General features: G+C 39.8%; 1 protein-coding gene across 5 annotated transcripts in view; it reads left to right on the top strand.

The window, feature by feature from the left end:
* Nucleotides 1-2,720: 2,720 nt before the first annotated feature.
* The window catches only part of MAPK10 (mitogen-activated protein kinase 10), a 145,394-nt gene continuing 120,832 nt past the window's right edge, over nucleotides 2,721-27,282 (top strand). The window contains exons 1-2 of one of the 5 annotated variants that reach the window (XM_066186575.1): nucleotides 2,721-2,845; nucleotides 7,146-7,265. The gene's annotated coding sequence lies outside the window, so the exon portion shown is untranslated. Of the gene's footprint in view, nucleotides 2,846-6,913; nucleotides 7,266-27,282 lie in introns of those variants that run through there. The other 4 variants (XM_066186576.1, XM_066186579.1, XM_066186580.1 and 1 more) reach the window with 4 other exon arrangements.

Raw genomic sequence — 27,282 nt, 5'->3', positions numbered from 1 at the left:
GATAGGGAAAAGAAGCATTTGAGAAGGCTCTATTTTCCATTACATACATTGTTTCAAGGGCACGTATCCTAATTATACTCTATAGCTCCTGTCACTTCTGCAGAAGCTTGGTCTCTTTATTTCCGTTTCTCCAACCCCACTTTTGTAATTATGTCAGAAGCAGCCACCCTTAATCCCTTCTGCACCAGTGAGTGGTCAGTTAATAGTATTTTCAAAGGTATTTTCCTGACTCACACAATAGAGTGGAGTTGTTCTGGTTTTTAGGTTTTGTTTTGTTTTGTTTTGTTTTGTCCTAGGAAACTTAAATTTATTGTATCCTGAATGTTTTTTTTGTAACACAGGAAAATATCTGTATGGATATATTTTTAACGAAAAAACTCTTCAGAGAGGTAATTTCATTCTGGTATTTTGCCTAACGATAGTGAATTGTTGAAGCCCAGTGTTGAGACCAATAGCTTGACACATTAAAAGCATCTGTCTTATTGCTTATTTCTACTGTGCAGGTGTGAGCAAACTGTGGTGGACGTTGTGCCCCGCTGCCCTTTGTGCCTCCACAGGGAACTGGTGACAATGGCAAGACATCTTCACGTCTTCTCTTAGTAATATGTAGAGTGTGGGGAGGACTTTCTGTGGTGAGGGTTACCTTGTGGTGGAGCTGTTAAGTAAATGGTGGGAAAAAAAAAAAGACAGCTGTGTGAAAGTTGGAACTATAGGATTTTTTCTCGCTGCAACTAAATGTGTTCAGACCTTCATGCATGTATTTATGTGTGCAGGAACAATACATGAATCCAAACAAAAACCCTCAAGTCCCAAAAAAAGAAAAAAGAACATGCAGGAGGAACAGGCTAATGGAGGGGGGGGTGGTATACGTAGACAAGAATGGGCAACCAAAGCTCAGGGGCCGGTCACAGCGATTGACTTCACTTTGTCTGTAGTTAGGTTAAACGATTTAAATGTTTATGAGTCATGCCATGTGTCAATGTGTGGGCTGCTAGAGACTCTTGGGTGGCCCTCAGAAAAGTGAGAGTTACCCAGCGTGGGTTAGATAACCTCTGTGTTCCAGTTCCTGGTAACACGGGACTGTGTTTGGCTCTGGGTGTGGAAAAACCTGCAGAATATTCAGACCAGTGGCCCGAAAGCTGCAATGAGTTCCTTGGTGTTCTTTTTGACCAATGAAATTGATATACTGATGAAATTGGTTTGGTTTTTTTGAAAGGGTATTTTGGCAAGATAGACTGTCACCATAATAGGAGGAAAGACAGAAAGGATTGGGATTGTTCCTCCTGGAGAAGTCTTTGGGGTGACCTAACTGTGGCCTTCTATAACCTGAAGGGAGCCTACAGGAAAGAAGAAGAAGGACTTTTTACAAGGGCCTGGAGGGACAGGATGATGGGGAATGGCTTCAAGCTGAAAGAGAACAAGTTTAGGTTAGATATTAAGAAGAAATTCTTCACTGTGAGGGTGGTGAGGCACAGGCACAGGTTGCCCAGAGAAGCTGTGGCTGCCCCATCCCTGGAAATGTGCCCAGGCTGGCTGAGGCTCTGAGCAACCTGATCTGATGAATGACATCCCTGCCCAGAGATGTTGGAACTGGATGATCTTTAAGGTTGCTCCCAACCCAAACCATTCTATGATTCTATGATATTATTTCTGACTATCTCTTATTCCAGCCTAATTCTCATGGAAGTGTAGCACCCTTTGCTGCTTAATGTCAGAAGAGACATCCTGCAGTTTGATATGTGCAGAAGAAATGTTATCTGCTCATTTTTTAAACTCGAGGGCATCAGAAATCATCAGCAACTCTGCTTAGTTCTGTGAGCAAAAAAATGCAATAGTTCCTCTGTGCAGTGGTAGGTTTTAGAAGTGGGATTTGTAGCAGTCTAGCAGTGGGCAGAACATACTACTAGTGGGGAGAACTTTAGCAGGTCCTTGGGCTTCTGAGGGACTCCAAGAGTTGCACTGCTTGTTCATTCGAGCGGTTCAATAGCTGTGGAGGAGATGTGTTGTAATTTTATTATTTTTTTTAAATCCCTTTCCCAAGCCTGAAAGCTGATTGAATTTTAAAGATGTGTACATTTTTTTTTAGGGCGATGGGCATTTATGCCTTGGTATAGCAGCTAATGTAAACAAAAGAGCAGATTCACACTGCTATTAGCACCTTCCCTCTGTACTGCAGATGTCTGAGCTCTGCTGCTGCTGGGTAAGTGCTACAGGAGGCTGCTCAGCTTCCCTTTGCAGGCTGCTCTATCCCCTGATTCTCCAGGAGATACCGTGGCTGTGGCTGCAGATTAGATTTTTCTCTCCCTCCCCCTGCGAGACCTCTGTGTGCTTTGACGTCATGTGTGCTCCTTTCAGTTGCCATAGCAGCCCCATTCCCCAAGCTCTCTGCCTGTCTCCTCTGGTAGGTTCCACAATGGTACAGCCAGCATCACGCTGCACAATGGTTTCCAGGCAGTGAAAGAGCGTGATTCAGCAAGCCACTCTTCCCCCCCCTCCCCTTTTATTTCATTATTATCAGACATTTTGCCTCCCCTTTTTCTGTTCTCTTCTACCCTTTCCCCCAGGCTTTTATTCAGTTCTTTAAAGGAAAACAGTGATTTACCTCAAAATCAACTGCCCATCTTTTTTCTTTTTGTTTTTTCCTTTTTTTCTTTTTTTTTTCTTCCCACCCTATTATTATAAATAGCCCGTTGTTTGTTTTTTGTTTGGTTTTTTTTTTTTTTTTTTTTTTTTTTTTTTTTTTTTTCCTCGGCACTGTTTGGAATGTGATTTAAAAATACCACCTAAAGTCGCAGTTTGGGGAAAAGGTTTCTGGACGAGGAGAATAGCTCGCAAGCAAGGAATGGTAGGTGGTTGATGCTAATATTCTTTGACTAACTGCTTTCGCAGGGTGTGGGGTGATGAATATTGATTGCTGCTTGAGAGAAAAAAAAAAGGAAATTATTAAAGCAGGGGAGAGGGAGAGAGAGAGAGAGAGGTTAATGAAGTAAACTGCTAAGCGAAGCAAGAAGGCTGCACCTGTCCATTTTGTGGCCAGAGAAGCATCATTTTCCTGCGTTCGGGTGTGTATGAGCTTTAATGTTTGGGCGCTGCAGGTGACCGGCGGCCGTGAGAGCAGGGCAGGGGCACACCGTGGATGGGAGGGAGTGTGGTGGTGCTTTACCAGATGGCTCATGTAAACACTGGGCTTTGACTCAGCCTCATCACCTCTAACGCTGCCTGGGGGCTTTGGGGGCAAGGAGGTGTTCTTGGCTGGAAGTTCAGTAGAAAAACGAGGGTATTACGGGGTTTATATGGTCCCTACACAGCCGTATAAAATTTGGATGTGGAAAAATAGAGAGAGGACAAGGAGCTGGAAGATTCAGAGGACAGAAGTCTTGGCTTTTTGCAGAGTGACTGAATGCCAAAAAAAAAAAGTGTGTGTTTGGAGGTGTTTGACAGACCTTGTTGGATGTGGGGGTGAGGGTTGTTTTCAAGAAAGTAGCCTTTAATCATCACTCTTCCACATTACTTGGATTCAAGTGAACAACTCAGCCCGCTGGGTTTTACAGAACCACAAGAGCTTTCAGGAGAACTGTTTACAGCAAGCTACGGGCCAGTTATTTTGCAAAAGAAAATTAACAATCTGTAGATGCTGCAGTGAAATCAATGTTGCTTTGCAGGGAGATCCTCTGGCAGAAAAAGCTGCTGCTACAGGAAGAAATGTGGGTTTTGGTTTTTACAGCGGAGTGACATTGTTGGAAATAACAGAAATTTGCCTTGGATAATTAAGTGTTACAGCATTGTTTAATAAGCAGGCAGTGCTCCCAGTGAACCATGATGGGCATGTTTCACACCATTCGTGTGCTGGGGCATTGTAGGCTTGTTTACATGGGTTCCTTTTGCTGCATAGCTTCCTGACATCCTCAGCGCAACTTTCCCCTCCTCTGATGTGTTCACTGTAAGTTTTGCCAGAGGCTTCTGCAGGGGCAAACCGGCACTACGTGAAAATACAAATTTTGAGGGAAATCATGGCACAGAGTAGAAATTAATTAGGAGGAAAACGCAAATGAGTATATTCTAAGTGATCAGAGGAGTCTGAAATCAGCTTGGTGGAGGACACAGAGGTTGTCCTGCAAGCCCAGCTTCAGCGAAAGAGAAGGGTTAAGGTAGAACAGACTGGTTTGGTACAGCACAGGGCTGTTTGTGTTTGCTCACATGTAACATCCCTTCGGTCCCCATGCCTTGGAGAAAATGGGGGGCACCAAACCTCCACTATTTTAACCTTCTTTCAGTACATTGCTATGTAATCACTGGACAGGAACACTGGAGCAGTATTTTCTTCTGTGGTCCTCTGGCTGTCTGCTCTCTTCCTGCTAGGAATGGTGGCATAGGAATACCTTTTCCGTTGGCTCAGCTGATGACTTTGTCTTACAGGGATGCAGATGTGAATGACAAAGGTGATTTGACCTCAGCCATTAAACAATATTCTTTTTCCCTGACTCTCAGTAAACTGCACTCTTGCTCATGGCTCTCTCCTGCTGTTTCAGAGTATGCATAATTTTTCAGAGTCCTGTTGTAATTATGGTTTTGTTGAGGAGTATTAAGATTACAAGGATGTTCCTAAATAGGATAAGGACAGAAATCACTTACCATGAAAAACAACTTAACCTCAGCTTCATGTCTGCCTGCTTGGAGAATGTCCTTCTCACTGGTAAAAAGCCCCTTCGGTGCACACACGCATTTCTATGAGCAGACCACAGGGATGAGTGTTTTCTTGTAGATTTGGTTTTTTTTTTCTCTGCTGTCAGTGGTTGGCATGTTTGCAGCTGTTTTTTAGCAATTTAACAGTACTGGATCAATATGTCTTCAAACAGTGTTACAGTACCAAATCTCGCTTGGGAAAGCAAAGAGTGAGTTATCAAAATTTCACTGCCATGGTATTGGAAAAGGTCATAAAGTTCACTTGTAGTTTACAGTTCATTGCAAAATGCATCCAGTTTAAGGGAGGACTAAAGCAGGCCCAAAGGGGGATGGTTTTAGCATTGCTTTTGCAGACGACATCAGAATTTTCTTGAGACTTGGAAGAGAGAAAAGCTGCATTTAGGGAAAGGGCTCCAGCTTTAAAACTGGCAATCTCTTAAACTGTACTTCAGTAGATACTACCCAGTTCCTTGGATAATTCCAAATTACAGAAAATATCACTGGCTTGTTGATAAATTTTCAAATCCAAGTAAATTTTTGGGGTTTTTTTAATCACAAGCATTCTATACCCATAGCCCCTCCCATTCCACTGATTACATTTTGAGCTTATAATAATAGCACTACTAGAAATTATGTCCTGAAAGCCTAGTGATTGTGGAATCACCACAGTTGCTGCTCTGTTGTCATCAGGAGTAAAGGAGAGAGTCTTCATTGGACTACAATACTGAATATGTATATATATAAATCCTGGCTTTCAACACTGATATTCTGCTTTTGATTCTTGCACACTAATTGTACAGGGGATGGGATGGAATTTCCCTGTCCACTGTTTATGAAAGTTCCACAGCTGTCCTTGAGCTGCTCTACTATCTTTTAGCCTGGTAGCTGTAGCTTTGTTAGCAAGCTTTGGAATCAGTCTTGGCTAGTTGTTACAAGAGAAGGGCAGGAAATTCAAGTTTCAAAACTTTCCAGTCTTATTGGTTTTTTATACAGTGAGATTTTTGGTAGAAGTTTTGGTATATGAACTCATTAGTGGTGGTGGTATGTTCTCAGTTTCATTTCTACACAAAGGATGTGGATTCATGAGCTTTAGTGTACCCTAGGATCTTCCTGACTATGCCTGGAGCACAGGACAGTGCCTTTTTACAGCCAGATAAAGGAAAAGCAACAGTTGTATTTTTAGGCAGGTTCTGATCTTTTCTCCCATCTAAGAACAAGATGATACTGATGACCCTGTGAGTGCAGCCCCTTGCTCACATCACAGCAGTGACATGGGAAGTTTGGGGTGTGTTAGACCGGATCTAACATGAGTCTTTGGGTATGTTGGACTCTCTCAGGACTGTTGTGAGGTAATAATCAGTAAAAGCTGGAAGTCCAGAAGAACCTTCCAGTCAAGTCAATACCTGCTTCACCAGGATTCTACACTGAGAGGTCAATAACCCAGCAAATGAGGAACTGTAATTTGAGCATGGGATTTCAGGAGCCTGAGTTGGGCCCTTTTTTGTTAAGTAGTTGTTTTCTTATGAGGATTTTTCATTTTGTGTTTTTAGTGCAAGGTTTTAATCCTCTCTGAGATATTGAAAGCATGGGGGTAAGACAATGTTGCTCAAACCTTATACTAAATAGTAATCACTTAGTTTTTCTCAGTGGTTAGGTGCCAGAACTCCATGTTTGATTGTTCTTTCTCTCATTCACTATCTTAATACCACAGCGTTTGCTTTTTCCTTCAGTTCTTGAGTTTGTCTATAAGTTTCTTGGCTGCATGTGCCTTGTCGGTTGTGCTTTTTTGTCACATGCTTTGTTATTTGTTTTTAAGAGGGTGCTAATTTGGTAAACAGCAGCAATTCATAGGCCTTTCCTGATGCCTATATGTATCCATATCACACAGTTTTTAAAGCTGTTAATAATGTCACAAGTCAAATCTAATTTCCATCCCCAGGTATGGGTGGCAGGTGACTGTATCCACATCTCAACTTGTTATCAGTAAAGTTTCTGCTCTTTCTCATTCCAAAGAAAAATTTGAAGATCTGGCCTGAGAAAGATAGATAGTATAGAAACAAAAATAATTATTTTACGTCAGTTTAATAATTTTTTTAGTGCCATCTGTTTCAATTTGAACAGTCTTGAACATGTGCTCTTGAGCACTAAGGCCTTGATTTTTTTTTCATTTTTTTTTCCTGGTGGGGGAATAACTGTGACACACTTCTCCCATTTAAGCAGCACTTCATTCTGAATTATTTTCTGTCTCCTGCCTTTCTTCTTTGTGTGGAAGAAAGGAAATTTATGGTACAGATACCGCCTGAATGAGATGCATTATGGTATGATCAGAGGAAAAATCTAGTCTTTGTTATATGATGTGCAGATATTGATATTCCAAGTTAGTTTAGTTTTCTGAAATTTTCTGTGTCAATCAGACTTGAAAAATAAACCCCAAATATTTCTTTCTCTTTTTTTGTGCTTAGGGCTAGTATTAGAAACCTGTACCAACAGCAGGCCAGACTCAAATATCAGCTATGGCAACCCATGCATGAAGTTGATGCCTTTGAACTATTTCCTATAGATGAGACATAGCACATGCTGTGGTGAGTCAACAATGCATTATTTCATTAAATCATTCTTTTTTGGAAAAAAAAAAAAAAAAAAAAAAAAAAAAAAAAAAAAAAAAAAAAAGAGCCAAATGCCAAAAGATGCTTAATGCCGAAGTGCATGCTGATTTCTTTTTCCTTTTTTTTTTTTTTTTTGGAGGGGGGAGGCAGGGAAAATTAAAGTTACAACTTGTAGTAATTTTTAGTACACATTAACATAATGCTGTCATCTTATAATGAGTTTTCCAAGTGTATAATTTCTGCATTGCACAGTTATCAGATGGAGCACATTCAGAATGTGGTTTCAGAGGAAAAGTTAATATAGCAGAATAATTTAAAAAAAGACCCTACACATGCAGTGTTCTGAGCACTATTTGAAATGGCAAAATCTGTTTCACTACTGCAAAATCCACAAATTTGGACCAGTTTTTGTAACTAATGTTTTCCATCTCTGATTTGGTGTCGGGGGAGAGGAAAGGTTGTTTTGTTTCTCTTTGAGATGGCTGAAGAAGACTGTGAGGAGTTGTCAGATTTTTTTGACATATATCTCTTTTATCCTCGAACAGGAAAATAGTGAGAACAATGATGAAAATCAAATAGTCTTTTTAAAAATACTTTGTAGCTTTATCTGAAGTCTGCTAATAATTGCAATGCATATTTCCTACATAATAAGTCATTTTGGTTCTGATAATTTCTTTAGGATGGTTTTGGTGTACCTTTGGGAGATGAGGAATTGTTTTCAGATTTCTCAGGTAGTCTCAATAGAATTGTCAAAAATTGCAACTGTTACTCCAATGAGGTATAACTCCAAGTCACTGAAATGTTTTTGTAGGGAGATAGAACTCTTACTTGTAGATGTGGCACGTGGGTGACGTTAAGGGGGATGAAATGGACGGATGCTCTGGTGACGCTTTCATCCTTGATGAAGCTGATGGAAAAAATTAAACAGGTGTCAGTTAAATCTATTTGACTACTTTGAAGCGAGATGAGTAGCAGAAAGCAGTGCCTATTAGAGTTCCACTGAGAGAATTTGTGTTCTGTTGGAATCTAGAAGGTTTCCCAAGGGGAGAAGACAGACACTGGACACGGACAGTGGTCCGTGGCATGAAGAGTCATGGTCTGGATGCTCACATCCTTGGCTTCTGGACATCCAGTTGAAGCAGTTCATTAATGTAGTACTTAATAACTTCTCTTTTTTACTACTATGGTATTTTTAACTTCTTATGGCTTTTAGGGCCTATTGTCCTAAGGTAATTCTGGTTAACAAGACAGCCTTCATCTTGGTTTAATGTCTGGGCTTTAGAAACTGTGGCACTGAGCCTTTTGCATACGACTGGGTCTGGGTGACTTTTGAATTTACAATGAAGCCTGAAACCTTTTCTCTTTTTTTAAATTAATATTATTTTACTTTAGTTCTGTGTTTAGGAGCATTCAGATAACCTGCTAGTTGTAGATAGTGAGAATTTTAAATTAGCTGGCAAGAGCAAAGTATGTATGATTTATGGTAGTTGATGGAGTAGTGCAAATAAAGGATTTTGTTAACATGTCCATGATGAATGGTTGCTAAACAGATATTGCATGAAATTTTTATGGTGTTTTGTACATGTTAACGCAATTTGCTGATAGTCATGGCAGCTCAGTTCCTCTCACCATTAACATTATTAAAATTGCTGTGTTAGTAGAAAATTTGTTCTTAAGAAACTGGCTGATAATAATCCCCACTCCTGGTGGTTTTGCTGTATATGTGATTTAGTAGTATGTGTAATGCTAATTTTGGAACACAGTGGTACTGCTGTCTACAAGCAGTGTGACTTGGTCATTTGTCCCCCAGGTCACCAAGATGTCTTTATCTTAATGTTGCAGCTACTGATATTTGCTGTGTGGTATTTCAAGCATTTACCAATGGCTCTGCTCAGCTTACTTTCTGAGTTCAGTGCACATCTAAGTCACCTCCTTCCAGCTCTGTTCTTCCCAATTTAGATTTTAGGGTGGGTAATCAGTGCAAATACCAGGTTTTCAGAGAAGAACTCAGAGATGTCATAGGGAGAGAGTAGCTTGAGAAGTTTCCTCCCAGATGACAAAGCATTAATAGGCAAAATTAGTTAAATATGTTTAACAGAAATTAAGGACTGCAAGGTCTTGTTGTGAGGCTGCAGCTCCGTGAAAAACATCTCTAGGTGTCTTCAGGCATTTAATGCAAGCCTTTAGCCTGGATTTAGAGCTTTGTCCATATAGGAATTAGGCATGCACTTCTGTAAATGTGTGTGTAGCAAATGCAGTTTGAAATCTGGGGCTTATGCTCTCTGTGCGGGCTCTCTCCAGTTAATATTGCTCATTAAGGCAGACAGTTTGATCATATAGCTTAATTTCCCATTCAGCAATCTCTGTTGATGAAAACTCAAGCTTTGCAACTGTAGAAATTGTATGTGAAATCAGAAACCACATCCAAAAATTAGCATACAATTAGTGAAGTTGAATTAACTATCAAAATCTTTTAAAAATGATCATGAAAAGTAGCATTTGGAGAACAAAAGTACCTGTCAATATTCATCACAGTAAAGAACAAGCAAGGAAAAAACTTGAGATGTTCTTCTTAGCAAAAAAATTAATGTTAGTGCTGTGGGCAATGGGCATTTTTTAAAGCTGAGTTAGTAATTTTTTTAGAAATCACATGAGAGAAAGGCTTTGATACTTCTAAGCAGAGAAGCAAAGTACCTGGGATGAAGGAATTTTGGGGTTTTTTAAGTGCTTGAAAAAAAGCATTTGAGGACCTATTTTATAGTGTCTTGGCTTGGTATCTTGCTACTACAGTCACATGTTTTTTTGGAACATTGTGTTGGTTCCACTTTCATTCATCACAGGTGTTAAGTGCATGAGGAAAAATCAGAGGAACTCAGAGCACAGTTTTCTCTGGGAAACTTGTGTTCTGCTCCTCTGCCTAATAGGAAAACCATGTTTATATTAAATTTGCTGCATATGATAAATGTAAAAACTTTTTACCTGTTACTGATGATGGTGACGTAATGTGCAACACATTTCCTCTTGGAGGACTGTTGACTGAGCCTGTTTCCCAAAGCTATTTGTCATGTGATCAGCTACAGGCAAACAAAGGTTTTCTAAAAGTGATATCTAATACTCAACACTTCAGCTGCTCGTCTTCTCTACTTTTCAAGGGGACCTTTTTTTTTTTTTGGAGAAAGTGCTGGGATCTTCACTTTGGATTGTAGACTTTGCAGTGGAACCACCTGATCACCTTTTATTTCAACAAACCTCACTGGAAATGCCCATAAAGGGAATTTTCCTGCCTTAGCATTTTTTGTTGATTATAATTTTTCCCTTTATACGGATTTTCTTTTTTGTGTCCCCAGTGTATTGTTTTGGAGAGTGTATTCATTGCCCCTATAATCTCAGATAATGTTATGTGGGTTTATGTTATTAGTTCTTATACTGATTCATATCCCTTCTCCTTCCTTCCTTGGTTTGTCTTTTGTTATTCCTACAGCCCCTAAGATTAGTATTTTAATTAAATTATATTGAAATATAACATCATCAACTCATGCAGTATTTGGGGTTTTTTTAATGCCCTGGGCTAAGTATCACATACGTGTGACAAACCATGAGCTTTCCTTTATCAAAATATAGGCTTTTTGTTTATATTACTGAAAAAAAATGAACCTTGAGTATGCGAAAGAATGTGGCTTCAAAAATGCACGGCTCTCCCACCAAGATTATTCCTCAGTAGTACACTGGACTTTTGAGATCATATAACATGGGTCTTAGACCTCTGGGACAGATAGTTTTATTAAAAAAAAAAAATTTAGAAAGTGAATATTTGCTGTCTTTTTAATTCTTGGAAAAACACAGTCGTACCTTGTGTTGTATCTATCTGTATTCCCCCAGTAGTTGAACTGGCCCAGCAAAGGTCAAGCTATTTGCGTATTTAAAAAGTGAAAATGAATTTTATCTAAAAAATTCAAGTGCCTGGTGTCTGTCTTTGAAGGATCTCCAGTTGTTTAGTTTCACTTTGGAATGCTGCTGGACCAAATGCTTTTATTCTGCCACATGTCAGTCTGAGCTTACTGCAAAGGAGTGAGCTCAATTTATGAGCTTAATGCTTTCCTGTGTCAGGCGTGACCTGTGAATACATCCCATGAAATATTTGTGTCTGCTGTATTTTTTGAGCTCCTGGTGGAAAAAAATAGCTCTGAACCACCTGCCAGGCTAGTTCAGTATTTGGCAGGCTCCTCTTCCAACCTTATGGAGAATATCCAGGACTATTGCTGTGGAATGTGGGAGTAGAATGTCAGACAAATATCTTCTGAACCTTTGAGTAGTTTTCCAGCGTGATTCTTATGAGCTGTATTAAAATAATTTTAATGGCCTGTAGAAGAAGAAATGGAAATGCCAAATCAGTAACAAAAAACACCCGGAATGGTGCCAGCAGAAAGGTGGAAAAGAGACCAAAACAGCAGTAAATTCAGCTCTGCTAATGGGCACAGCATACAAACCTGTATTATATAAAGTGGTAGGAAGTATTTTGTGACCACAGGGAGAAAGGTTTTGCCTGCTTCCTCTTCCAGGCTTGTCAGTGTGGTGTGTCCCTGTGCCTATTTCTTTGTGGCCTGTTCTTATCAGAAGTGCCTTTCCTTCTCTCACAGTTTGTCAACAGGAGTAGAAAACTGAATATGCCATGTAGTACTGCTAGCTTTTCCTCTGCTTTTGTGTGTGTTGGGAAGATTGGGGAGCACTGACTGTTGGTGAAGCATGTTGCACTTGTAGGGAGGAGCACCCACAAACAGTGCTGGCAGCATCAGCAACTGCATCCCTGCTCCCTGCACGGGGATTTAGGTGGAGTTGGCTCAAGGCTGCAGTGTGCCAACTGCTGTATTAGGGATTAGGTGAGCAGCTTTAAGCTCTTGGTCAGTCCATTCCCAGCTATAAAAGGGAGTGAAAGAAGCCAGAGGTGTGTATAGGGTTATCAGTGCAGTGCAGTAAGTATGACATTGATGTCGTGTTCCTTCTCCTTAACTATCACTGTTGGGATGGAGAGTGACAAGTGAAAGCACAAAGGCAAAAATGCACAGTGGAAGATTGCCCAGGAGAGTAAAGTTATCCAGAGGTCATTCCAACTCACTGTACATCCACAGCCTCATGCACAGCTCTTGATATCCTTCCTGCATTGGATGCAGAGTGAGGGTTGGCAAGAAGAGAGGGAACACTGCAGGCTCGGTGCAGTACTTGTGCATTCTTAATATGTTCAAGTTCCTGGCAGAATTAATAGGAGCAATTCACCAGTGAAGAGTTTGAGGAGATGTAATTATTAAATAGGCATTCCTGAGCTGTTGGATGTTGAATAGCTCTGGATTGGTTTTATAAAAATCAGAGTTGCTGAGGCTTACAGTTTTTAATCACTTAAAAGAAGAGTAAGAATATAAGAACAGCCAGTAGTCACAGGAAAAATCGATCTAGAAAAGGCTTCTGTCCTCAGTGGTCATTAGCTAAATATTTGGAGAAGAAAAGTAAGAACAAGATAAGCAATCCCTAATGGTTCTCCTGTTGTTTCCTCCTGTATTCTGGATGTCTGACTTTTTTGGGGGTTAGAAATTATTTCTTAAAAATTCTCTTTCCTAATTCACCATTTTCTGCCCAGTATGGATTTTATGAGATCTTTCCTAGATATTCAATATAATGATCAAGTTCTTGTTGCTTTGAAAATGGTGGGATTTTATTTGTTTTAAAAAGTGATATTGAGTGTGCGTATTACCCCTGTTCTGGGAAAAAAAATGCCATTTCTTGTGTGGACCCACTGTAAATATGCAGAGGCTTTAAAACACTATAAAAGTATAATAACACCCTGATAAGATGTTCTGTTCCTAGCAGATATGAAATCATGGGTAAAGGTAATATTTATACAGCAGGCTCTGGAGTAAGTTGTTTGGTGTGTAGCTTTGTGCTATCATGGTTACTATCCCAAGCTGGCTTATCTAGGCCGGTGCAGCAGGTAGAGTAATACAATGGTTTGGGTTAAAGGGACTTTGGAAGGCAGGGCCTTCTTTCACTGGGGTTACAGAGAGTTTCTGATTTGCTTCCTTGCTGCCTTTGTTTAAAAATCTGACTCCAGTTAGGAGTTAGAAAGTCCAGTACCAGTTAGGTATCCGGCTAGTGGGGCTCCTTTCCTTGGAGCGGGTGTCAGTGCTCTCCATTCTGGCCTGCCAACGCTGCATGAAAGGAGCCATGAATGGGAGGATTTTCTTGATTTATAGGCTGTTAGGATTGAAACAGAGCACACGGGAGAAGGCGGGGTGGAATTAATTACCCTGTGCTTCGTAGAGTGGACGTGATAGTTTTTCTTGGTCACACATTAGAACCAGGTGAAATAATGGCCTAAAATGGTCTCCAAATGTTCCTGTCCCTGTAGTCTCAAAGCAGTTGTTTCTCTGAACATAAGTGGTTACTGTTATTTGTGTGTATCATAATTTTTAACTTCACTACTTCATACCTAGTTCAAATCAGTATGAACACTATATAGCATTTAAAAATTGATTCCAACTCTTAAAACAGGAACTTAAAAGGCAAGTCGAAAAGAAAATTGCGTTTTGATGCTGGTTGTCTTGAAACAAACAATTCTGAGCTGTTCCTGAAAAAGATCTGCATAGTTTAATTGTGAATCATAATGCCTGCACTAATTTTGTAAGATTTCAGTCATCAGCATGTAGATAAATGTTTTTGTGGCACTATGAATGCTTGATTTGCTGTTGTACTTAAAATTAATATTTTTATCTGCCAAGCTGTGCGAAGAGAATCTCATGGATGTCTTCCATGACACATCACTGTCAAAAAATACCCACATGGTTGTACAAACAGCAGTGACCTATAAACCCTTTCATGAAGTGTTTTGAAGGTGATATATAGAGTCCTCAATGAAACAAACCAGTAGTGCAACTCTCTGCTTTTCTTTGGAGACTTTGGAAAAAATAAAGACAAGGATATCTGCTTGGTTTTGGCTTCTTTGGGCGGATGTGGCAGTTGTTAGTTGAGGTTGCATGTGTGGCTGTCAACAGAGCATGGAGCTTAAACTGTCACGTGAGAAGTATTGTCAGAACTGAAGTATTTAAAAGGCTGCAGTGAAGCCTTCAGGCTTTGAACTGGTTTGTTTTGATTTTGTGGGCTTGTTGGCCACCTTTGTGACTCATTGTTAAGGTTTACTCTGAAAATCAAATAGATATAAAACCAAGCAGAACTTGGTGGGGTCATGGAAACAATGTGAAAGTAGATTTTGGTGGAGGCAGATGCTTCTTTAACAGGCCAAAGCCAACAGGGGCAGTTTTTAAATCAAGAAAAAGTATTATGTGTAAAATTCCTCCCTAGAGACCCTAGAGCACACAAACCAAACAGTAGCCCCTTGTACGTTGCTATGATTTTTATTGGGTTCTAAATTAAAAAAGAGATGACAACATTTAATATATTCTAAGTCTTCTGTCAGGATTTGACTGCCAGCAACAAAATCCAATGTGACGGTGATTACTAAAATGAATTTGACCTCTGACCTCACACCTGGAAATATTAAAAAGAAACTTTGTACTGCTCAGTGATCTAATTTTAATCGTCTTCAAGCACACATCAGTTAAATTAGCAAGCCTACTGCTCTCTGATGGGACTTCACCTGGCGTACTGCATCCAGCTCTGGAGTCCTCAGTTCAGGATACACATGGACCTGTTGGGGCAGGCCCAGAGAAGGGTCAAAAATTGATCAGAAGGCTGGAGCACTTCCCCTATGAGGAAAGGCTGATATACTGGTGCTTCAGCCTGGAGATAGAAGGCTCCAAGGGAAGAGCCTTCCAGTACTGCAAAGGAACTTCTAAGAAAGATGAGGATGCTTTATAGTAGGGCCTGTGGCAACAGGACAAGGGGTAATGGTTTTCAGCTGAAGGAGGGTCAGTTTAGAGCAAGGAAGAAATCTTGGGGTTTTTTTTTATAAAGAGGATATTGAGATACTGAAACAGATTGCCTAGAGGTGATAGTCGCCCTATCCCTGGAAACATTTGGGATCAGTCTGGATAGGGGTTTGAGCAACCTGATCTGGTTGAAGGTGTCTTTGCTTGTTGCAGGGCATTGGACTAGATGACCTTTAAAAAGTCCCATCCAATCAAAAAGAAAGAAAATAAAAGCTTGGCTCAGTAGATAAACCAATAGCCCTGCAGTGGCCTGATGCTATTTCCCAGGGGCTGTTTTCATGGAGCAGCCTGATCTAGCCCTGCACACCTCTTCCCTTACCCAGTGATGCCTCATACAGACTTTGGGGTCATCAAGCCTCAGGTTTTTCCCTACCCATCCTGCTGGGTTACAAAGCCCAATTGCTTTGATCTTGTTATGTGAGCTACTTCTGTTCCACCACCTACTCCATTTCTTGCTGCTCCAGAAAAACACTGCTTCTTTTTTAGCTTCGCAATTTAAGCACTGTGTTAAAATACATGTCAGTTTCACAACTAACGTGGTTCTGTGCATGCTGGATCTTTCTGCAGAGGTCAGCAGAACTCTGGTTTGGATTCCATTCAGAACTTTTGGAAGGATGTAGAGAAGGAAACTTGCTCTTTTTATTTCAGCCATCAGAATTGCCAGTATTTTGCTATAGAACCTACTTGTGATAAAAACAGATTCCCGAATAAAGTTATTCTTATTTCTGTGCCTTGCTGACAAAACCATTGCTCCTCGTCTGCTTCCACCACCTGTTTTTGTTCAGTGTCCAGTCTTCTTCAGATGTGTTGCTTTGTAGTTTCATCTTTTGCAGTCTCTGTGTTAGAAACTGTCCTTGAAAAGGTTTGGTGGATGTTTCCCTAAACAGATTCTCAAAGTAATACTGTATGGAATGCCCAGAAGAGCAACTGCATGATTTTGGGTTAGATCTGCAGGCTTGTTTCGTGTCTATTACAGCTCAAGGTGATAAGTAAATGTGATGGTAAAAACCTGAAAGAAGGTTAAATGATGTCTTCAAGACAATACCATAAAAATTCTACTTGGAAAGAAAAATTCAACCTAAACATATAGAGCAAGTCTATACCTGGAAAAGCTTGGTTGTGATGAGACTGTTTATTAGCCATGCTGGAAAAGAAATAGATTTCCTTGCCTGGAATGCTCCTTTATTCAATCAGGAAATCCAGACCAAAATCAGTGTCTGTTAGTGTTATTTCACTGGGCACCTTGTCTCTTGATGGAAAAGAGGGAGAACAGACAGCAAAAAAGCAGTGTGCCTTTGTTCTGCAGGATTTATCTTGCTGATTTTTTTTCCCTTGTGAGGCACTTGTTTTTGACAGTTCAAATTTATGTTATTTATTTCCAATCCTTATGTTCTAGTGCAGAGATTCCACTTGGAGCTGAGAGTTATCTGAGGGAGAGAGTGCTATGAATGCCTTCTGTTTGTCTGTGAGAAGAATGTTACTGTCCTCCAGGAATTCTGTGTTGGAGCAATGAGCCGCAGTTTGGAAGGGCTGTGTATCACTGCTCTGAAGGACATGCTTATGTAAAGATAACTGGCTCAGCAGCCAGATAGAGGCAGAATGAGTTTTAAACAAAGGAAGACTTATGTTTAACTGTGTCATTATGTTGGATTTATATCTGTTACATCATTGCACTTAATGAGCATATGAGGAGCTTTGTGAGGTTGAATATACCTAAACCCATGGAGAGCTTTTTCACGTTTATTTCACCTCCATCTGATATTGTTTACAGTAACTTTAATGAATATATAACTAGCCATAAACCCTAAAATGTTAATCTATATTCATGGTGAATAGTATTAGAGTATCTCTTGGTACATTTCATGGTTCTACATTAATAAAACTTTCTGCTTTTTATTACCATGCAAGAAAATAAAACATGGTGTCAAGAGAGATTTAAGCCAGTATTCCATCTCCAATACTGTGTTATTCTGCAGATGGATAGCATGAAATTCATGTAGAGAATCACTTTATTCCTATAGTAAGAAGAAATATTTGGGCTCAAAGCTTCTGCTAGGCTAGTAAGTCATCAGAATGCATAAGATTTTCATTGTAGGTTTGATATTATGAATTTATGTAAAATATTGCTTTTTAGTAAGTGATGTATTCATTTTTATTCACTTAGGGTGAGGCCCAAAATACATCTGCCTCTTTATCAAAAAGAGCAGATGCTGCCATTAAATTGCTCAAATTTACCATCAGAAAATGGTATTGCACTTCTGTTTTGGCACTTAGTCTTTTTACTCAGGTTTTTTTTTCATGCTAAATACCAGCCTTTTAGAGATGGCTTCCATGTAACACATAATGGTGATTGGGGGTGGAAACCTTCAATGCTGGGTTTTATTGCATTTTTTTTTTTTTTGTGAGATAGAAAATGCTGTAAATTTATGGAATACAAAGCTATTTCCTCAGGATACAGAACTTGGCCCCTTTTTGCATATGTTATTTTGTGCTATTTTCAGTGCTATAGAATTTTATGGCTTAATTGTCTAGCAAAGTGCATCATCAGCATTGCATATTTGCATTGGCTTGTCAGTCTTGTTTTTTTAAATAAATAGAATATGTAGTAAATCATAACTGGCTTTTCAGAATTAAAATTAAGTCAGTGAATGAATTGATTTGTCCTTGCGTATGGTAAGTGTGTTTGTTTGCAGAGTACCATGCTTGCTGTTGAGATGTATTGTAACTGAAGGATTAAAAAACAAAGAGAAGAAAAAGTGAAGATGGTGTGGTGTGGGACAAAGGCAAAGGACAGCAACTTTGACACAGTTGTTCTTGGAGCCCAGGTTTGGATGCTGTATGTGACATCCTGCAATTTTTTTGCAGGAGACTTTCACACAGTCACTGAGGGTTTGTTAAACATCCAATAAGTCCAGTTGACAAGTGTGCTATGCTTGCAGAACCTGCAGCCTAGAAACATGGAGGGCAATGCAAAGGGTGTTTGCATAAGAGGGCAGGAAAAGCCTGCTGCTAATATGACATTAAGCCTTTGTCATTGAAGTTGGTTGGTAGGACAAGCAAGTGCCATGGGAAAAATCTGCCGAGGGAACAAGTGCAATTAGTTACCAGCATTTGAATTATTCATCCAAATTGGGACTTCAGTTTGTTAATGAAATTAGGAGTAGGAAAATATAAGTAAGTTTCTGACACTGATGGTAGTTCCAAATTGGCAAAACTTTTGCCTTCAGCTAAGTTGTCTCAAAGATGGGACAGTGGTTCTAAGGACACCATGGCTGCATGCAGGAGGGAGGACCCGGAAACCCAGTGGAAAACCTTGTGGCTTTCCGAATTGATTGTGTCTGAAATATCATCAAGGGGAGGAGACAACCACAGGCACAGAGAGAACCAGGCTCATGCTGGTCCTTAACTGTGAGATTTCCTGGTCACTTCAGTGGCAGCAGTCTGCTGTAGCTCTGTGACATGGTTCATGTTCACTGCTCCATCAGAGGCCTGTCAGTACTGAGGCTTTACTATTGCAACTCTTCTTATTTTCCCTTTGTCTAGGAGGCATTAAATAGGCTGTTCTATTGAATAATTTTGGTGTATTTACTCTCCCAGTTGTCCATTTTCCCTCTCCCATGTTGTGCTCAGGGAGGGCTGTTGGGAGTGGCATGTGAGGTGATGCTCCAAGAGTGCTGCAGCAGGGAGGGAATACTGGTGGCACTCCTCCTTCCAGGTAAGGTCCAACCACACATGATGGCCACAGCTGACTGAAATCTCTTGATTTTACTGACAGTTTTCAACTCCTGTTGAAAATCTGGAGAGCTGTTTCCTTTAACCTAACAGAATTTAATTTAGATTAAATAGCCCTGTTGATGATCAGCGAAGAACTAATATCTCCTTCAGTTCTGTTCAAATCCTGTTTGTTGATACAGACATTTGGTTTGGGTCAATATTGGTCAACATTGGACAATATTGTATGCCTCACTTCATCTCAAGTCTTGGCTTTTGCTGGATATTCATTTTGGGGTTGTTTTTGTTTTGTTAGGGATATTTTGTTGTCTTGTTTTGTTTTTTGTTGTTGTTGCTTCACACAGCATTGCCCCATACACCCCTCCTCAAGATGAAGTGTCTTTTTACTTTTGTGACCATGGAAAACTACCATTGCATTCTCAGACATAGCAATTCTGATCAGGGAGCAGCACAAGCCCCCAGGTCTAGAGGAGCCTTTTCCAAGGCACTTCATTTTAGCATCAAATACTTATCCTCTTTTTGAAAACTTTATGAGCAGTGCTTTATCTAAACAGATTTTATGTTTATTTACCTCTTCTGGTGAGCCTCTGAAGCACAAATTGGTGACAGGGTTGGAGTAAATGGAGTGAGATTATTTTTTTTCTGTTTATTGTTTGGAAATGATCCTGGAGTTCTGCCTTTATTTGTATACATTGCATAAGTGTCAGAGCCTAAACTCATAGAACACATTTGCAGAAGATTTGGGAATGATGGTTTGAAGTGATATTTGTTTCGACAAATACGTTACGGCAGGTAAAAGCAAATTATTTTGCTCAGTTCTTTCTGTATAATCTTCAGTGTTATGTACTTTTGTAAGTCTTGTGTTGTCTTCTAAGCAAGCCACTTAAAGGATTTCATATTGTTTTTTGATTAAAGGAAGAACTGTGCTGTCTAGGATTTGCAAATTTGTGAGAGAATCTTATTGCAAATTTTATGTTATCTTGGTAACTTGATAACTTGATCTTCATAAAACCACAGAATGGTTTGGGTTGGAAGGGACCTTAAATCATCCATTTCCTACCCCCTGCCGTGGGCAGGGACACCTTCTGATAGACCAGATTGCTCAGGGGCCCCATTCAGCCTGGGACTTCCAGGGATGGGGCATCCACAAATTCTGTGGGCAGCCTGTGCCAGTGCCTCACCCTCATAATAAGGAATTTGTTCCTGATATCTAATCTAAACCTACTTTCTTCAGTTTAAGGCAATTCCCCCTTGTTCTATCACTATACACCCATGTAAAGAGGTTGTATACTCCAGTTCTAAAAGGCTCCAACTTTCTTGTAGCCCCTTTAGGTACAGAATGCTCCAGGGAGCCTTCCCTTTTCCAGGCTGAAAACACCCAACTCTCAGCCTGCCTTCGAAGGAGAGGTAATTTAGCCTGTTTTCCAGGTTAGAGATTGTCCCAGCAACAATCATATGTGTAGCTTATTTTAGTATATAGCAAACAGAATGGGTTTATAGGGAGGCTATTTTTATTTTTTTTTAATTGGGCTTCTAGCGATGACAGATCACCAAGTATGTTACTAGGTATTGTTTCTTGATTGATTTGACACTAAATTTAATTTGCATGCTGCCTCTTCTTAGGTGCAATATGGAAAACAAATGTAGGATTTAGAGAAGAGGGGATTAGTGATAGCAAGATGCATATAAAATCATCTCACACTGTTTTAAGAGTGAGCAATTGCTGGCTTGCGATTCAGAATTCATTTTTCTAATACGCTTATGTTAACAGTTTTATAATTAAGCTTCACTTAAAATTATAATAATAATTTCCTTTTCCATTCAAGCATAACAAAGCACTTAAACAAGCATTAATAAGCCTCATATCATCTTTGAAAAATAAGTATTATTGCCCCTTTTTTATAGTTGGGTAAACATAACTGAGGGTAAAAGTGATTTAGTCTGAAGTGAGGTATCCTGCAAAGGGCACCTCCTGGATACTCTTACAGCTCTGTGAACCTCAGTGTTACATTGCAGATATTAGGGTAGATCCTTGAGTGTTGAAGTTTAGTAACAAAAGCCCTACCTCAGCAATGCGTAATGGAGATGAAAAACTCTAAATAACATGCACTGTGGCAGAAAATGTGGGTCTGAGATTCTGGTGGAAAAGACAGGTCTGTGGTGCACCACCCTGGGCAAGGTGGGGAGATCTCTGTGCTCTCTGCTGCCATGGAGATGAGGAGCCAAGGAACATGTCCTGGAGTGGGTGACCACAAAAGCAACCCATGAGCATCTTCTGAGCAAAGCCTCGTGGTCAGTCTATTATTTCACAGCTCACTTGTTCAAACATGAAGATCCTGCATCTTGGCTGGCTTATACGACTTTGATCCATCCCTTGACAAAATGCCCAGCCCAAGCTGGATTTGAAGGACCTTGTGTGTTTCCTCAGTTCTTTGAAATTTGTCCAGTGTCTTCCAAGCAAAGACTTGGTATGTAACCTCTCAATAATGTGTGCAAAGATGAAAAGAAAGCAGTGTAGGGTCAGTTGCACATTCACGTAGGGTAAACTTTCCTTCCTTTTTGATTGGTGGGAGATCAACAAGATGCATATAATGAATAAAAAACTTAATAGAGTAAAATTAGACGGAATTAAAGCTGACTTTGCTGTCACTTCCAGAAATATATCCTCACCTGCACCGCAGCAGGAAATGCAGACTAAATAATTACAGATCCCTCAATGGAAGGCATACCGCAGCAGGCTAGAAATAGAAAACCTTCCTTCCTTCGGGGGGAAAAAAAAGAAAGAAAAAAAAAGAAAGATAAAAATAGAAGCAAACCATCATAAATAGTGATTAAGCCACCTGGAAATTAAAAGCCCTCCTTTTGGGGAGATGGAGAATCTCAGTGTGGCCAAAGACTGCTGTTGGCATCTAAGTTAAATTACACTCTGGTGTTGCTTACTGATATTTTTTAGAGATATCATCACTGTGCCTATGTAGTATGTGTAAAGTTCACAAATACAGAAGTTAATGCTATTTACATTGATCAACAGCTTACAGCCTTGTGGTTGAAAAGACCATATGACATATGTTGTGTATAACAATGCATGTACAGTGTTGTATAGCGTATAGAGATCTGTCTATTGTAAATTCAGTATTACAAATTTATAGGCAAAACATTCTGATATGACTGAAAAATCTTCTTCTTTCTGTTTCCTGGGAGGTAATTGAGATGTGAGAACAGAAGGTATTTCTAACAAGTGTTTAACCTTGGCGCATATTAGAAGTTCAAGTACTTACCATATCTAAGCAGTATTTGTCCTTAAATTAATTATTAAATAGAAGCTGCATTCATGAATATTGATACTTACCCACAGATTAAAGGGGCAGTGAGTCAGTTGGTACCTGACTACAACACAAGGAGGAGAAAACTGAAATAGTGCTGTCTCTTGGTTAATTTTTAGGAGTGAACAACTATGATAAGGAAGATTTTTTTCTGATAGGAAATAACATAATCCTTTTTCTGCATTGTTGATGTTAGCAGTAGAATAGAGGCAAATCTAGTCTGTCTCTAGGAGGTGTTACAAGGAATCAAATAATTACCAATGTAATCAGGGTACCAGAGTCAAAATGGAAGAAAATAAAAATTTGGGATACTCCTCTGCATTATTAGCCTGTAGCTAGTTTTACTTAATCTTGATTTGACATGTAACAGTTTCATTGGCCACTGGATTTTTGTTATGAGAAAAAGTATTCAGCTGCATTCTGTCATTTAGGGATGCTTTATTGTTACTATCAACAGCATTTCTGGATACAGTATTACCCACAGGACTGAAAAAGAGAGAGCTCTTTACCAGAATATGTATGCATCACTCAATTTTAAGCAACTGAATCATCCCAACAAATCCAACTTTAAGCAGTTGAACAGTACCTTAATAAGACTAGCCAGGTACTTAAAATTAAGCATAGCACTAAGAATGTTTGAATGCAGAGAACAGAATCCATTGTGTTTGAATGCAGAGAACAGAACTGCAATACAGCAGAAAAAGTTTCCACAGGCAGAATTCAGTCTTCAATCCAGTGCATGTCCTTGACAACCTCCCACACGCACAGTTGCATGTGCATCGTAGTTTTATTCAACCCCAGCAATATCAGCATGTTTGTTGGCTAAAATTGATGAACTTTCTCCCTGCCACTGCAGTTAGACCAAGAGTGAAATGAAAGGCACGGGGCTGAAACAGAGCTCTCATTATTAGGTACCAGACAGCTATAATCCCATCTGTGGAGATGTACAGCCAGCATCTGGGTCATGTGAAACACTCCCTCCCTCCAACCAGAAGCCTTCTAATGATTATTCATGATTAATTTTAAAGCAAGCACTGCCATATATTAACTGAATGTATTCTCATTTTTAGAATCCCTCCCACTGAACAGCATTTCAAGCAGCTATTATTATAACAGTCCTGACAACTCCCTGATTAATCCTCATCCATGTGTGTCAGATATTATTAACACTTAACTGGTCAAAGCTCAATCTTTATTACTCTCTCAGCCTGTTTCTTCATGCAGAGCCTGAGTGGAGCTGTCACACGTCAGTCTGTCGAGCGAGGATGCATAACCCATTCCCACTTGTTAATTTGTTTACTGACATGTCTTGTACAAAGTGCCTCTCCAAAGATGGTGGTGGCAGTTCTAATCGCTGGTGCAAATGTCAGTGGTGGTGGCTGCTGTTCTTTAAGGATAAATAAGGGTGCTGTAGATGTGCAGAGTTAGGTGCTTCCCATTCACGCTGCCCTGATGCTCTGCTGGTGGCTCAGTCTGCTGTGGCTGCATGGTGTGGGCACAGTCCTGACCAGAGCAGGTGACTTGGCTCAAATGCTCCCAGGAGTGTTTGTCCTGCTGTTCCTGGTTTCTGACATGCTGTCATGTAGCAGTTGCTGCAGTGGGCAAGATAGGTTTCATCTGGCATATTCTGCAACATGGATCTTCTGAAACAATCTTTACAATTTTGGGTTTAGAAGTGACTTTGAATTCACTGGCTGGGTTCTGTCAGTTAAGAGTGGGCGTCTCATGCATTTGTCTTCTTTCATTACAAACGGAATTTTACCTGGACTGACCTTAAAATTTTCTGCTTGGGCCTTTGCTGTCTCTGGCTTCAGCCTCTGCCTGAACTGGTGCTCTTATGCTGTCATTAGCTTTTATGTGCTGGCAACACCTTCAGTTGCTTTTCTGTTCATTAGCAAAAACACTTTGTCAGTTTATTTAATCTAATTCCCAGAAATAAGAAGAATACAAAAGCATTTCTTTTGCCTTCTTCTCCCCTGCTCCTTTAAAGTATGTGCTTCAGACAGTTGATTTTCTGATCTGATTTGTCAGTATCTGTATGGATGACTAAGTACGTTTTTAGCAATGTGGCTGTACTGAATGTCTGCTATGGGAACTGAGGAATGCAGTCTCTCTATAGCCTTGCTAAGATAACTGAAGTAGAGGTGGATTCTATTCTTGCTATACCTCTCTTAAATTTGGCCAGGCTCATGCAGAGTGGGCTTCAGCTGTGAGTCCCTCCGTTTACCAGCTCTGTCATTGCAAAGAACCTATTTCTGCACCCACATGTGATGGTTGTCACTCAGTTGATCAATTGATGTATTAATTGGGCTTATTCAAGAACTCTTGTACTTCATCAAATTTTGGGTATTGTATAATCAACTCTTTTTTGGTGTTGTGTCTTTGTTTATACTAAGACTATAATGCATGCTAGCTGTAACTTTATATATTTATCCAGTCGACATTAGAATAGAAGGGGAGAATTGAAGAGTGCCCTTATTCTTGAAATGGAGGATTTCACTACCAACTGTTATCTGATCTCCATAGGTTACAAAACTAAAATTCAGGTGGTTTTTAAGTACCTTTTTCAAATGCGGGGTAGTAGATGAACTTCAGCTGCAGTACTCAAGTTGAAATGTGTGAGTATATTGCTGTCACACTGAACAAAGTACAGTTGAATTCCAGTCTTCCACTGAACTAGCAGGGTTCCTTTCCCAGTACGGCTCAGAAACGAGACCTAATACACACAAAGAGCCTGACTGATAACTTGCAATGCCTTGGCGCAACATGTCTGCAGTTTGAGGGTTTTCATTTAAAGATTTTTGACTCTTCATCTGTGAGGTCTTACACACAAAACCAGCTTGATCACATCTGACTTCAGCAAGCCATTTGCAGGCCTTGAATGACTAATTTTTGTCTATTTGCATGGGAGAAGAAGCATTTAATTTTCTGCATTTTTGCTGGTACTTCAAGTACTGATCATATTTTGTGTGGCTTTGTGCAATTGCAGAGTCTTTTCAATGTGTGTGACCTGTTTTTCTATGTTTACTTTAACTGGTCCAGTTCTTGCTTTCCTTACCTTGAAAATACTTTTGTGCAGGCTGGTTAATACAAGAAGTCTCAGTTCTCTGAACTTATGCATTATATGTTGCCTTTTGCATCTTAAAGCAGGGATTTTCCATACCTCTAATTTTTGTCTAGTTAGAATTGCTGAGACTTCCTCACAGGACCTGGTGTTTTCTTCTGTCAGTCTGCAGCTGGAAACATTTTTTTCATACATTAGAAGCTATTTTGGTCACGACCATCCATTTTGATTCTCTTTGCTAGTTTCATTCACTGTCTTTTTTTGCCAGTGGTAAAGAAACCCTCACTTCTGGCCAGTTCAAGATGTAGTCAGAAGTAACGGAGGTATTTTTGGCATCTCTCAGCTTACTTTACACACACACAAAAATAAGTGAATCATACCTGTGGAGTCTCTGTATAATGTAGCTGAAATAGAAAAAAGTGTGTGGAACGAGAGATGATTGGCAGGCAAATATTAGTACAAAGCAGAAAAAGGGGTTTAAACTTGTGGAGAAATGTTGATTCTAAAAACTACTTTTGGACACAAAGGCCAATATGAAGAAAACTGACAAAAATCCTGCAGCAGGAAGCTGAATATGTCTTTGTGCCGCTTGTGCATTTGTAAATTCATAACAATAGCAGCTGCTGCACCAGATAGTCTCTCTGGCTCACTCCCTGTCCTTTCCTGTGGGAAGATAACAGTAAGAAAATGGGAATTGCATTTTGTTTCCTGTTCCTGTTAATTTCAGATCTGGAAAGGGCTTCTGCTTTGCTCTGGTAATTGGGTTATATACTGCGGAAGACCAATATATTTTCATGATTAATAATCTGTCTTGGTAAATTATGTATTTCTGAAAAGTACACGGAGGACACTGCATTTTAATCTTGGAATAACCATGGTTTGCCCATTTATAAATATGTTTCTTTGCTCTTGCATAGAATGTGCATAAATCACATTTCAAACATGAGATAATCATCAGCAGTCAGTAAAGAAGATATTTCCATGGCAACAGTTGCTAAATTGAACAGTATGTCGGTACCTCCTCCCTGGTTTTGTCTGGGAGCCTCCCAGACTCAGCTCAGATACCAACTACCTTACCCATGAGTAACCAAATAATCATACCTGTTAAAAAATAATAATCTCACCATTGCCTGTGTACAGAATTATTAGAGCACGAATTAGCAGTATTACTGCTGATAGTACTGGCATCACCCTTTTTTACATATGCACTTCTGCAACTCTCCGTGGGCCCTGTCAACTTATTATGGCCTCTCCCCATGCCTGGTGGAGTTGCTGTAATTGTGTTTTGAGAGCTCTGGAAAAATCATCTGGCCTGGATTAAAATCTGACCAGGAAGACTGGTCTTTCTTGAAAGAAAAGACGAAAACGTAGAAGTGATGGAACTTCCCATGGCTTTATGGTCTGCCTTGCTTTTCTTTATATATGTCCAGGAAAACTGCTGTTTTAAGAAGGAATGAGCTGAAGTTATTCAGCAGACATTTGGAGGTTATTTCTTCTACACGTGCAGCTAACATCAGAATGAGCATGAGGATTACAGGATGATGGACACTGGGCTGCTGTGAGGGCTACTCCTTTGATACCATACTTGATGGGAATTTTAAGAGGGACTGAGGCAGGTCAAGAGAGCTCACCTGTGATGGAATGTTAGAAAAGAAAATTGGGGTTTGTTTCCAGGAACAGTCAACAGCATCTTTCTGCTGTACTGTTCTCCAGGGTTAATTAGTGTTAGGCAGTTTCCAGCCATAGGAAATATTTTGCTTTTAATGTACCTTATCACTAGCGTGAACTGTTGTAAATTTCAAATCAAAGTTTTCTAAAGAAGAGCTCAAGCAGGCAGAGAATTTACTGATACTTTTTCTTTCCATTGTTTTTCTTCAGGTATAAGCTGCCGGAACATATTTTGACTGTGTCTGTATTGAAAGAGGAAAATCTCTTTGCTA

Source organism: Chamaea fasciata, unplaced genomic scaffold (genome assembly GCF_029207755.1).
Source record: "Chamaea fasciata isolate MVZ Bird 193981 ecotype frontalis unplaced genomic scaffold, bChaFas1.0.hap1 SCAF_6, whole genome shotgun sequence".
Classification (NCBI taxonomy): domain Eukaryota; kingdom Metazoa; phylum Chordata; class Aves; order Passeriformes; family Sylviidae; genus Chamaea; species Chamaea fasciata.
The sequence above is the reverse complement of the archived record's forward strand: the minus strand, read 5'-3'. Positions and strand labels throughout refer to the sequence as shown.